This window comes from Myxine glutinosa, chromosome 11 (assembly GCF_964187855.1).
Source record: "Myxine glutinosa chromosome 11, kmMyxGlut1.1, whole genome shotgun sequence".
NCBI classification, from domain to species: domain Eukaryota; kingdom Metazoa; phylum Chordata; class Myxini; order Myxiniformes; family Myxinidae; genus Myxine; species Myxine glutinosa.
The window spans coordinates 114,024,613-114,039,351 of NC_136271.1; positions in this window are offsets into that span (position 1 = coordinate 114,024,613).

Genomic DNA, 14,739 nt, shown 5'->3' on the forward strand with positions numbered 1-14,739 from the left:
TAGATTTTGGCAGTTTAACCATAAGACGGTTGCAGGCAGATCTTGTGCGACCTGCAGAAATATTTGGGGGATAGAGCCCTGAGAGAGCTCGGGGAGCAAGGCCGGAGAGGAGTCGGTTGAAGACAGAAAGACCACCAACCTGCCTGCGGTGAGTGAGTGAATGGCCCTCGGAGTTAACTTCATCGCGGGAGATTCCAATGATTCTGAATGCTTTGGTTTCAACAGCGTGAATTCGAGCTAGGTGTGAGGCAGGAGCACCGGCCCAGAGGGGAGAACACTTCCATTGAGCTGCGGATGAAAGCCTTGTATGTGGTGAGGAGCTCAGATGTGCCAAGGAAGGACTTCGCACGACGGAGGATGCTCAGTCGGCGACTGGCTTTGGAGGCCAGATTGGAAATGTGGTTTTCCCAGGAAAGATCATGGCAGATAGTGAGACCCAAAAGCTTAAGTGACAGAACCTCTTGGAGTGGGTTGTTGAGAAAGTAGATGGGAGGGTTTTCCAGTCGGTCTTTTCGGCGAGACATAGTAAGAGTGTGAGATTTGTCAGGATTGAAAGACATGTTCCACTTGTTTGACCAGTCTGTGATTTTGTCCAGGTCTGCAGAGAGTGAGGAGGCTGCAGACTGCCGAACTGAGGGATGAGGTATGGAGCGGCAGAGAGTGGAGTCATCAGCAAAGAGATAGAGAGGATTTTCCAGAGAGGCAGAGAGATCATTGATGAAGACCAGAAATAGCACAGGGCCCAGAACACTGCCTTGGGGAACTCCAGCCTGAACAGGAAGAGGAAATGAGAGAAACCCATTCAGGGCCACAAATCTACCAAAATCTATCAAATTCAAAATCTATCAAATTCAGTTGTAATCTATCAAGGATATTTTTTCCAAAAAATATTAAATGTGGATTTATTTAATCACTTATGACGTCTATATTAATCGAAGGAGCTTTGTCTGCTCTCTGTCTGTCTGTCGTGCTATAACTTGAGAACGGATTATTGGATTTCAACGAAACCAATGGTGGTGGATGCAGGGAACTCACAGGAAGGTTTGTGATGCAAAAAGAAAAGGAAATAAGGAAGGTTTGTGTATTGGTACATGGGCATATGTGGCAAAAACTGCAATCACCAACTTGTGATGCTGGCTATTCCCACACATAGGGCAGGATCTTCCAAGAATCATTTTTTGTTGTTGATCCACAGGTTAGCCATCAGAACTACACTACCAGTCAAAAGTTTTAGAACACCTCAATTTTTGCAGTTTTTGTTGAAATTTACACAGTTTAATGTCCAGTGAATAACCTGAAATGGTACAAAGGTAAGCAGTAAACTGCTCGAGGTTAAAAAAAGAAGTTTAGGTTAGCAAAAACGGGGAAATAATGTAAATTGCACAGTTATATTGTAAGAAAAAGGCCTTCTTCAGGGAACAAGTAATGGGTTAACAACTTACAGCTGTTCTGCAGCAATGTAAGTAAATTAAGCCTTGAAAGTTGGTGCAAACAATTCTTACAGGTGTCCCAACCTCTACTGATTACTTCATTACAAACCCCCTGTCTGTATGAAAGCAGTATTGGAACAGACTGTTATTACACCCTCAAGCATTATTTGGACAATGTTGCACAGCGGGAAGTAGTATATTGGAAACTGGAGGAAACTCGGACAGGAAGAGGTCTGGCAGACCCAAAGCCACAACAGAATCAGAAGACAAGTTTCTGAGAGTCAACAGCTTGCGTGATAGGCGGCTCACAGGACAACAGCTTCAAGCACAGCTTAACACTGATCGAAGTAAGCAAGTCTCAGTTTCAACTGTGAAGAGAAGACTTCGAGTTGCAGGTTTGAGGTGCAGCTTAACACTGGTCAAAAAATTGAGGTAATCTAAAACTTTTGACGGGTAGTGTATGCCGAGGAAATGAAAAGCTCCGTTCTTTTAAACATTTAGGTGAAAGGCAGAGACGAGGAGTGTCCTGCCATAGCCTGGCCGTGCCCAATACGTACCTAATCAAGGCATTACAGAAGTTTGGCGCCATTGGACCTCACCCCTTATAACTGGAAGAGAAGACGTGATATTAATAGTACGTACAGTACTCAGTATATTGATTACTTTCTCGAGCAAATAGATTGATTGCTTTTATGTAACTAGATGGTATTCATAGAATACTTACCCTGCGCAGTCAACTTGTTGCGAGCCAACTCTTCTGTTTTTGAACATTTTTTTTCTTTGATCCAATGTGGCTGCCAGACCATGTGAGCGATTACATCATAAATTTATATTCTTTAATATAATTGTTGCATAGATCACGCCCAATACATTTCAAACTGATCAGACTAAGCGTTGTCCCTGTCGAATTATGACGTCATAATTATGGCATCAATGACATCATCGTTAACAACACCTATTCCCCATATGGAGTTCTTTACAATGAGCCATTTAAAAAAAAATTCCATGAAGCGTTTTCGGAGATATAGAGGTGCCACTTTTCTCGATTTTCCAAGATGGCGTTTGTACCACGTGACCTATGACGTTATAATTATCATTAAAAAATTCTGCAGGAGGAGCCGCACATATTCTGATAATTTTGTGTCCATCGATCTAACAATTGCAGAGGAATTTTTTTTATTCATACTGATCAGATCAAGTGTTGTACTTGTTGAATTATGACGTCATAATTAAAGCACCGATGACATCACCATCAACATATCTTATTCCCCATGGTGAGTACTTGACAATGAACCATGTATCAATTTTTTCCATTGAGCGGTTTTGGAGATATCGAGGTGTAACGTTTTTCCAAGATGGCGTCCGTACCGTGACCTATGACGTCATAATTATGAATAAAAATATTCTACAGGAGGAGGCGCTCCTATGGTAAAATTTCATGTCAATCGGACCAACAATTGGCGAGAAAATGAATTTTTAAAATGCAGACACGTATGAAGTACAGCACACGGCACACTTACGTACTTGAATGCTTAACCGCGCTTTTCGCTTCGCGATTACTTGTTACCGATGCCACCTAAGGTGGGCAGAGGTCATGTTTTCACCCCTCTTTGTCTGTCTGTGAGCAGGATTTTTTAAAAACGATTCTTTACGATCGAGTGACAGGTACAGGCTGAACAGCACAATATCTCAACAAACAAGGAGCTAATGCTCCAGGTACTCTGCCTTTTGGATGGTATGAGGAATACGTGTGTAATACGAAAGCTACATGTCGAACCGTTTTTGAAATATTGCGTACACAAGCCAAGTTAGCGAGATGGTTGTCATGGCAACATAATTCAGCCAATCACAGCCGTGATCTAATCAGGTTGAGATAATGTCATGAGGAATGAGCAAGACCGCTCCTTTTTGTATCGTGATGATGCGTAGGTAGTATGGCAGATAGGTGCAGGAATTGTGCCTTTGATGATACAAGCGTGGCATTTGGCACACAGTCAGAGTTCGTCCTAAGGAAGATATTTGGCTATAGGGCCATCGCAGATTTGTCCTTTTTTGAAAAATGGCCGCCATTGTTGTCACAGGACAAATCTGCGATGGCCCTATAGCCAAATATCTTTCTTAAGGCATACTCTAACTGTGTGCCAACTCTCGTGCGTGTATGATCAAAGGCACAATTCTCCCAAATACTTCACCTATCTGCCGTACTATAGGGGGTCCGAGACCGTTTCTCGGCTATTGGGAACAATCCTGGAATGGTCGCCACTCCGACGTAGGATACCTGAATGGCTCATTCATCCCAGCGAGCTGGTACTCATTTTGCAGACCTCGGAAGGATGACAAGCTGAGTCAACCCACCTGGTGTTAATTCAACGGTATGACAGGGCTTGAACTCACGATCCTAATATCTCAAAGTAGCCACCTTCGAATGAGCCATCAAACTACCCACCTTGGGGACGGATTCGGACGATAATGGGTGGACAGGTTGGATGTGTGACAAAGACGAATCGATTCGATTTTGGTGAAGATCCGAATCCAGATCCGACCACTGACGATCGGTTAACGGTTAGAATACTTGCCCCGACTCCGGTACTCTTGGAAGTTCGTGGGTCGAACCCGGCCTATAACCAGCCGAGTCATAGCAAAGACTTTTAAAATGGTATTCAGGTGCTAATCCCGGTACTTGATACCGTTCGGACAGAGCAGCCATAGGTTGGCTACCATAGCGCACGCAGGCTTTGCTGTGCGTCAAGGATTCTTGCACAACAATATCAGGGAACATGATTGTATTATTACGTGCAGGTATTAATATCATTGTTATTTTAAAAGCAAACGCCATCATGTTGTTTCGACCAATCAACAGCGACAGGTATTAAACGTTCTTTTCAAACGAGCGCAGGGAAGGATTTGTGGTCGTTTTATTCGTTCGCATTAATATCAAGATGGAACATTATTTTAAATATTCACCAGACATTCGAGGAAAGGTCCTGAAAATGTCGTAAATCGGTGTCTGTTCAATTTGTGCTCATTTAGTAATTAAAGCGGGAAAGGCAACTCGATGTTGATAATTCAAAGTGTTCGTTAATGCGTTCTTTTTCAGGTTTGTTGGAGTTGCCGTTAACGACCGTTTCGTCGGTTATCATCGTCGTCCTGTTTTTCACGTGATTTACCGTTAAACTTCCGTCGCAGTTGCCACGACCCGATGTTGTCCTTTTTGAGATCTTCACGCATCTCGAGGTCCTCGGCTGTCTTCCATCCGACGCTTGTTGCCATGGCATCTTCATCCAACAAGGACCACAACCCGCTGAGCTCGGAACCGTTGGGATATTCAGCTCCCGGTGCTTCGGAAGTCGGTATGGATGGCACAGCCGACGTTATCAGCTCTCTTAGCTCTGGGTCAAGTGGACACACCTATCAAGCCAATCCGTCGTCTCGAGACCATGGAGAACCTGTGATACCTGACTGCGCTGATGCAGCACGAGGATTACCTGTAAGACTACATTTAATCCGTAAAAAGCCTAATGTCACCTATTCACCCATAATGGACCAACAAGAAGCCAAGTACCTGGCAATATCTCCATCAGAAGGTTCCATCTGTGCTCAAGGCAAGTTCCTGTCGTCAAACGTGCCGCCATCGCTGTCCAATCATCTTGAGCCTTCGACTGCTGCGTCCCAGCTCAATGAAGCTCAACCTCAAAGTATACGTTGGCGTTCTCAACCTCCCTTATTCATTTTCCCTTTCAAACATCCGCACAGGGTCACTTATTCGATTAGGCCCGGTTTCAAATACTCTTTGCAGCTGCCATGCCGATCAGACTCCCAAAATATTCACGCCGTCCAAGCGCAGACTCAGGCCCAGATCAGGTACCAGGTGCACGCTTGTTCTCGAGAGAAGCGATGTTTTTGTGACTTGCGCAAGAACTTCTTGGCATGGCAGAGGTATCGTCCTCTCGCCGCCTCGTTCTACTCTCAAGCGGCGGATATCGACGCCCTCGCCTGCTACTTCATGTAACTATGGGGATGACGATGTGGGAATCTTTCTGATATTCTCCTTACATTTGCTGTTAAACGATTTTTCCTTAACCCAAATGAATGTATTGTCTCTTCTTTACCCAGTCCAGCTTTGAGCAGGTTGAGCCAAAGTCATCCCCAGCTGGAACCCCAGCAGAGTGTTGCCCTTGCGCACTGCATGTGGAAGCGCAGCAGCTCCTCTCAAAGAATTATTTATTATGAGACCGCAGCAAAGTAAGAGCAGTATCCTTTTTGTTATTACTACCCTCACAGGCGAGGGTATTGCATTTCAGTCCTTTTGTCTGTCTGTCCGCACAGAATAAATATGATTTTAATGGCAACCGTTGGTCCGATTGACAGGAAATTTCCACCATAGGTGCAACTCCACTTGTAGAATTTTTTAAATAATTATGACGTCATAGGTCACGTGGTTCGGCCGCCATCTTGGGAAAACCGAAAAACTTTGCACCTCTATATATCTGAAAGTGCTGCATGGGAAAAAATTGAGACGTGGCTCATTGTAAAGAACTCTCCATTGGGAATAAAATATGCTAATGATGTCATAGGTGCCTCCATTATGACATCATAATTCGACAAGTACAACACTTCATCCGATCAAGATGAAATTTCTTTAGCATCGCAGGATAAATTTGAGAAAATAAAATAAAATAATAATGACGTCATCGGCCACGTGGTTCGACCGCCATATTTGTTTTTAACACAAAAGCCTTAAAACCACTGAAAACATCCTGGCGAGGGTCTGCAATCTCTGATTGCTCTTTCTTGTTATTCTTGGAATATATGTTGACATTACCATTTCCAATCAGAAAAGAGGGATAGTGTTCTTTTCTGCTCGTAATATTTATACTGTACTGTATTTGAATGTTTGCTAAAAACATGGCTGATTGCTAAAGAAAAGAAGGTTGTATGAGTTAAAGTGAGAGTGTTTTGTAGGGGGATGTATGTTTGGGAGGTGAGTGTACAACATTAACCATCACCTGTAGAATCAGTCAATTCTGAAGTCTCCCAGCCTTGTGTGAACTACCTGGTGAATAGCAAGCAAGGTGTGGCTGTCTCCCCCTCCCCGATCATAGATTTATGGCAAATGTTTAAAACGTGCCCGCTCGGCTACCGACGTACAATGGATGACACTTTCTATGAAGTGTAACAATCATATGGTCATGTAAGGTTTGTCTTACATGTTCAGTAAACTCCATGGGCCAAAGTAAACTCCAGTTCAGTAAACTCCCGACCCTGGTATGAAAACCCACATGCAAACATTCAAAAACAATATTTAACCTTAAGCTCATGCCTCACTCCACAAATTCTATGCATTCGCTCATTGGGCATGCAATTTAAACAGCACAAAATCTTATTGAAACAACTTGTGGTTGGGAAAATGGTGGATGTAGCAGGAGGGCTGCTTCTTCTTCTTGCTCCGAAGAATCTGTTAAGTCAATGGACCCGTCTACCCGGTAAAGACCCCTCCCCCAACGCCATCTATCAGGGCCCTGGGGACCCGGTGTAGGAGGATAGAATCACTCCAGAGTGGTTTTATCTCCAGATGAAATCACTCCCCCAAGGATTTTAACACTCCCCCTAGGATTTTATCACTCCCACTAGGATTTTATCACTCCCACTAGGATTTTATCACTCCCACTAGGATTTTATCACTCCCACTAGGATTTTAACACTCCCCCAAGGATTTTAACACTCCCACTAGGATTTTATCACTCCCACTAGGATTTTATCACTCCCACGAGGATTTATCACTCCCACTAGGATTTTATCACTCCCACTAGGATTTTATCACTCCCACTAGGATTTTAACACTCCCCCAAGGATTTTAACACTCCCCCTAGGATTTTATCACCCCCCCCAAGGATTTTAACACTCCCACTAGGATTTTAACACTCCCACTAGGATTTTAACACTCCCACTAGAATTTTAGCACTCCCACTAGGATTTTAACACTCCCACTAGGATTTTAACACTCCCACTAGGATTTTATCACTCCCACTAGGATTTTATCACTCCCACTAGGATTTTATCACTCCCACTAGGATTTTAACACTCCCTCAAGGATTTTAACACCCCCTAGGATTTTAACACTCCCCCGAGGATTTTATCATACCCCCCCTCGGATTTTAACACTCCCTATATGATGTTAACACCCCCCAATGATGTTAACACCCCCCAATGATGTTAACACTCCCCCAATGATGTTAACACTCCCACAATGATGTTAACACTCCCCCAATGATGGTAACACTCCCCCAATGATGTTAACACTCCCCCAATGATGTTAACACTCCCCCAATGATGTTAACACTCCCCCTAGGATTTTATCATACCCCCCCTAGGATTTTATCATACCCCCCCTAGGATTTTAACACTCCCTCTATGATGTTAACACCCCCCCTAGGATTTTAACACTCCCCCCTAGGATTTTATCATACCCCCCCCTAGGATTTTAACACTCCCCCTAGGATTTTAACACTCCCCCTTGCAGGATCAAATGACTCCCCAGGATTCTAACACTCCCCCTATATATTTTGTGATTTAAACAATATTTATTGCATGGTAATTAGAAACAACCATGACAAAGTTAGTGAATATGAACATAAAATGATCAATGAATTGATAAACAGCGCAGAATGACGTCCTTTGTAAACGTCTCTCCCTAAAAATAGAAATACAATGTTTTTCGCATCCCCGTGTTAAACTGGGTAAATCAAATAAAGAAAAGTATAAATTTAACATTCAAATAACTATATATTTTGTGATTTAAACAATATTTATTGCATGGTAATTAGAAACAACCATGACAAAGTTAATGAATATGAACATAAAATGATCAATGAATTGATAAACAGCGCAGAATGACGTCCTTTGTAAACGTCTCTCCCTAAAAATAGAAATACAATGTTTTTCGCATCCCCGTGTTAAACTGGGCAAATCAAATAAAGAAAAGTATAAATTTAACATTCAAATAACTATATATTTTGATATTAGAGCATTCGCAGTAATCGTTACGATACATTTACGATGTTTTATACTAAAAGGATATTTTCATTTCAACATAATATGTCATTTTAAGTTACGTTCTATAACTTTACTGCACTTTTACGAAATATCAAATACGGGTTTTAAATGTTACTCAAATGTTTGTATATTGGCAAAGGTGTGTTCAGGTACCGATAACCAGGAAACGAGCGCTTCTGAGCAGTTCCGAGAACTGGATATATGAATGTATAGTATAATAATATTCACAAATTTCACAAAATAAAGTCTAATCTAATAGATTTAAGCGATGTTAAATGACGATGTCTGAACTCAACACCAACAATACTTATTGCATTTCCGTACTGTAAACGTCCCAATGTTTCAGTGCTCATTCCATTCATTTGTATTTCATTGACATATTCGCACTGCACATTTGTGGAAATAAATATTGTTTAATCATTTCGATAAGAATCCAAGAATCGAACTAAGTATATTGGCCAGAGCACATGTAGTGTTCCCATGGGTGTACAAAATAGATCATACTCATTGTGCTGTTATTGAATCGAATGGATGCTTTTTAAATGAGGTTACAAACCTTCTTGTGCGGCCATTTATATTCATGAATTTAAGTTATTTCCATGAATCAATGTGAGGGGTTTCATGGAATAAACTTTGACTTGACTGCACTTTGGCTATACAATGGACAGATCATGAATGTATGATATTCATCTTCCATGCATACACCATCATCCATGCACTGAGATTTAATCCTTAATTGGATCGAGTATGATCCAGGGTAGACTGGGTCCACTTTTGCTACAAGTTAATTCGGATGTTTTGACAGTTTGCCGATCACTTTATACTCATTGTCAATGATAACGTGAATTGCATGCTTCCTATATCTTTTGCTTACAAACTATACCATATCTTACAAACCATGATCATTGGCGAAGTTGGTGTTCTTTCAGACAACATGAGTACGCGATTTCCTGGAGTGTTGTTCTCACAGTTAGTATCTCAATCGAGGTCTTGACAAGGGGGGGGGGCGGGATATGTCTGTTGGAGAAGGGACGGGGGTATTTTCATCTGTAATTCTACATAAGTATGAAGCGGCTAATATTTATTCCACTCGATCTTCAATGATGGATTTCGACGCTACACGCACGTTCCTCTCTACTCATGAATACCCTGCAATGCGCATTGGTGATCGTGGGAAGAAGTGAAACTTTACAGTCATCAACTCGGAAACTTTGTCGGAGTTGTTCTTCAAGCGCAAGACTACAAGAAACAAGGAAAAGCAAGGTAGGTCCGAGTTTACTGACTACTGATGGACGTCTTTACAAAAATATTTGTACTCACGTGATTTTTAAACATTCAATCTCAGTTGAAGTACGTGTAGCTATAGTTTAAACAATGTTTAAAACTACTACAAAGCAAAAGTTTTTACTCACCGCTGAATTAATATTTCTTGTTTAATTAAATAAATCTCTCACAATGTTTTCAAATAACCTTTTAATTAAATTAAATTCACCAAAAGAGGATATTCTAAAATCGTTAACAATATATTCATGCTCCGAAATACCCTTCCCATGCATTCTGCAATGTAAATATTGAATCATTTGAAAACTGTGATGATCATAAATGAACTCATGTCTTCTTTTGTTGTATTGAAATAACGATGGGCTCGGATTAGTTTTTTTTTTTTTCATACAAGATCGAGGCTCGTGAAAGAGCTAACATTAATCACACAAAGACAAACCAACACATACAACATATAACATGGGGAGCGGTAGACAAGATGGGGAGAGAGGGGGCAGGAAACAAAACACAACATTTGAGAGCAGGGACATCGAGAGATCTGTGGGAGGGAGAGGGCATGGGAAGGGGGAGTGGGAGAGGTATAAAACATATGGACACTGCAAGGACTTCCAGGAAAGAAGTTGGAATTTCAAACAAAGTGGATCTGGGGTGAATTAGCGGGGGTAGAAAACATCAAGGTTTTGGATTTTTGTTTTTGTTTTGTATACAAGATCGAGGCTCGTGAAAGAGCTAACATTAATCACACAAAAAGTCAAACCGACACACAAAACACAAAAAACAAGGGGAGCGGCAGACAAGATGGGGAGAGAGGGGGAAGGACACAAACACAACATTTGAGAGCAGGGACATCGGGAGGACTTGGGGGGAGGTGGGAGAGGTACAAAACATATGAACACTGCAAGGACTCTGGGGTGAATTACCGGGGGTAGAAAAGATCAAGGTTTTGGATGGGGGAAGATAAGAGATGGTGGTGAACAGTTGTTTTAAAGACCTGGAGGGAGAAGTGGGATTGAAGGGAGTGTGGGAGTTTGTTCCAGAGGTGGGAGAAAAGGGGAATGAAAGAGTGAAGGTGAGCAGAGAGCCTAGATTTTGGCAGTTGAACCATAATAGGGTTGCTGACAGATCTTGTGCGACCTGAAGGAATATTGGGGGGACAGAGCACAGAGAGCTGGGGGAGCAAGGCCGGAGAGGAGTCGGGAGAAGACAGAAACACCACCAACCTGCCTGCGGTGAGTGAGTGAAAGGCCCTCAGAGTTGACTTCAACGCAGGAGATTCCAATGATTCTGAAAGCTTTGGCCTCAACAGCGTGAAGCCGAGCTAGGTGTGAGGCAGGAGCACCACCCCAGAGGGGGGAACAGTATTCCATTGAGCTGCGGATGAAAGCCTTGTATGTGGTGAGGAGCTCAGGTGTGCCAAGGAAGGCCTTCGCACGACGGAGGATGCCCAGTCGCGACTGGCTTTGGAGGCCAGCTTGGAAATCTGGTTTTCCCAAGAAAGATCATGGCAGATAGTGAGACCTAAAAGCATGAGCGACAGAACTTCTTGGAGAGGATTGTTGAGAAAGTATATGGGAGGGATTTCCAGTCGGTCCTTTCGGAGAGACATTGTAAGAGTGTGAGATTTGTCAGGATTGAAAGACATGTTCCACTTGTTTGACCAGTCTGTGATTTTGTCCAGGTCTTCAGAGAGTGAGGAGGCTGCAGACTGCCGATCTGGGGGAAGAGGAATGGAGCGGCAGAGAGTGGAGTCATCAGCAAAGAGATAGAGGATTTTCCAGAGAGTCGGAGACGTCACTCATAAAGACAAGAAAGAGCACAGGGCCCAGAACACTGCCTTGGGGGACTCCAGCCTGAACAGGAAGGGGAGATGAGAGAAATCCATTCAGGGCCACACGTTGACTACGACCAGAGAGGAAGTCCGCAAGCCATGCGTGGAGATTTCCATGGATACCATAGGAGGAGAGTTTGGTGTGCAGAGCTGGGTGCCAGACCGTATCGAAGGCGCGTGATATGTCAAGGGAGACAGCTCTGATTTCCTGTTTGGCATTGAGGACCTCCATCCATTGTTGAGACAGCAGAAGCAGCATGTCCAGAGTTGAATGACCTGGTCTGAATCCAAATTGATGATCTGAGATCAAGCCATTGGAGAAGAGGAAGGATTTGATATCCGAAGCAATGATGGATTCCATGACTTTGCTGATAATTGGGAGCAGGCTGATTGGTCTGCAGTTGCAAGGATCTGTTTTTGCACATTTTTTGTGTAAAGCGGTTATGTTTGCTGATTTCCAAGCAGATGGCAGATGACCTTGAGCAAAAGAGAGGGTGAAAAGAACAGAGAGAGGGTGAGATAGAGCGGCAGAGCAGGATTTTAGGACCCGTGGGCTGATGCCATCTGGTCCAGTTGCAGAATCAGAGTCGAGGTTTGACAAAAACTTCTCCACCTTGTCAGGAGAGAAGGACAGAGTCCAGGAGCAGTTGGGTTCGACTGGGTAAGGTGGGAACAGAGAGAGATGGGTTTGGGACACAATATTTTGAGGCAAACACAGAGTTTAGGCATTCGGCTTTGTCACGTGCGGTGTCAACTGTGTAGCCATTTGAGGTGAGGGAGGGGATGGAGGGGGAGCAAACACCAGAAACGGATTTGACCAGACGCCACCAGGATTTGGAAGAGGGAGACAGATAAGAGAGTTCGGTCTTGAGAACGGAGAGATATTGTTTCCTGGCTCTCCTGAGGGTAGACACACACTTGTTCCGAGCTTGGTGGAAGGAACTGAGATTGCCTTCAGTTGGATTAGCCTTCCAAGAGGCAAAGGCAAGTTGTTTCAAGGCAACTGCCTCACCACAAGATTCAGTGTACCATGGACGGGAGGAAGGGTAAGACAACTGAAGACGAGATGGGATAAATCTGTGCATGAGAGAGAGCAGTTTGCTTTGGAAGAATTCCCAGGAAGAATTGATGTCAGAGGCAGTAGTTGGGAGACCAGTCCAGATGATTGATGGCTGCTTGAAGACCGTGCCAGTCGGTCTGAATGAAATGCCAGGCTCGTCGACGCTGAGGAGGCTCTCTGAGAATGGCCAGAGAGATGTCCATTTTAACAAGCACATGATCAGAAGAACCGATTGGAGCAGAAGAAGAGCAGCAGACATTTACAGGGAAGTTTGTCATCACCAAGTCGAGAAGAGAAGATACTCCATTGGCTGAGATCCAGGTCGGGAAATTGACAGTTTGTGTCAATCCCAGTGAGTCACAGAAGTCCTTTGCTGAGGTGCCATGACTGGTGAGAGAGGAACGCACACCCAGCCAGCTGGCATGATGACAGTCGAAGTCGCCACATATGAGGAAGAGAGAGTTGGAATGAGTTGATAGAAGTTGGTCCATGTTGTCAGACAGTGAAATGTAAATGGAGTCATCACTGTTTGGAGGACGGTACAGAACACATATGAACAAAAGGTGGGAGCGGAGAAGAAGCCGTAGCCAGAGGTACTCCTGGGGGTGAGGTGGAGAGAGGGCAGTGACAGGAGAGTGAGGAAGAGTTTTTGATAAGGATAGCAACCCCACCACCAGGACGAGGCTCAGGTCTATCATACCGGAGGAGGGAGTAACCAGGAAGAGATATTAAGGAATCAGAGACATCTTGAAGGAGGAAAGTTTCTGTTAAGCAGATCAAGTCTGGATTGTCAGAAGCAACCTGTATGGAGAGATCAGTCAGGTTTGAGCGAAGGCCCCGGATGTTTGAGGTTCATACCGTTAATGAAGAGAGAGGGGGAGCATCGGGTACAGGACAGTGTAGGGGAGGGGTAGGGTAAGATGAAGGATGAGAGGGAGAGGTAGGGAGAGCAGTTGATAGTGTGTCAGAGATTACAGAAGAGTTACAAGAAAGGGAAGGATGAGGACGAAAGGTTTGATGGTGATGGGATGAGGCACAGTGAGGGTTGTTTGAGGGGGGGGGGGGGGGGGGGTGGCAGAGGAAAGTAGAAGGTTGGGGGAGGTGGAGGTATGAGATAGAAGGGAGACAAAGTGGGGAGGAGGCGGCTTTGAGGAGGAGGGGGGAGGAGGGAGAATTGGAGAGGAATGGTATGGGAGGAGATTTGAAGGGGAGGGGTTGGGGGGAGTTTAGGAGGGGAGGGGCAAGGGGGGAGGGGGGAGTTTAGGAGTGTAGGGGCAAGGGGGGGATTTGGAGGGGAGGGGCAAGAGGGGAGTTTAGAAAGTGGATGATTAATGAAAGACGAACATTGGTAACAAATTGGGTTTATTGTTATTTTCAAGTTAGCGATCTGATTAAGAACGATGGAGGAGGGGTGGAATGAATGAGAATTTAGAGCATGTAGTGAGGGAGAAGTATAAGAGATTGAATTATTTTTTTTGAAGTGGAGTGAGTTGGAGAGGAAATTCAAAAGAGCCTTTTAAATAGGAAGAAAAACAGCGTGTTGTAATAAACCACTGAATAAAACTGCTGGGGAAAGTTTAAACATATTTAAATGATATTTAAACAGAACCGTGAAGAACAATCTTATATTCACAAAATACCAACGGGGAGAGGGCCGAGAGGGACAACCACGAGTCACGTGAACAGGGCAAAAGGTGGATGGCAAGGAGATAATGGGGGCGGGGCGAACAGCACACGTGGACAGAAGTACACGATGAGACAACAGCACACGTGGAGAAAGGAAAATAAATGTTTTTGGTTTTTTTTTCTTGGTTTTTTTTTTGGGTGGGGGGGGGGGGGGGTGGGATTTAAAACGTTAGACAAAGAGTAGATGTTTGGGGGAGAAGGGAAACATCTAAGAACCAAGCAAAACAAGAAGTAGGGAACTTAAGTTAACAACCACCGACGGGGGTAGCCTCAGGGTACAAGGCCGCACATGCGGAGCAAACAGAACACGATTAATTTATTACGAGTTACAGGAAATTCAAACCAAAACTAACTATAAACAAACAATAACGCATAGACGATAAAATAACGAGTTGAAATTT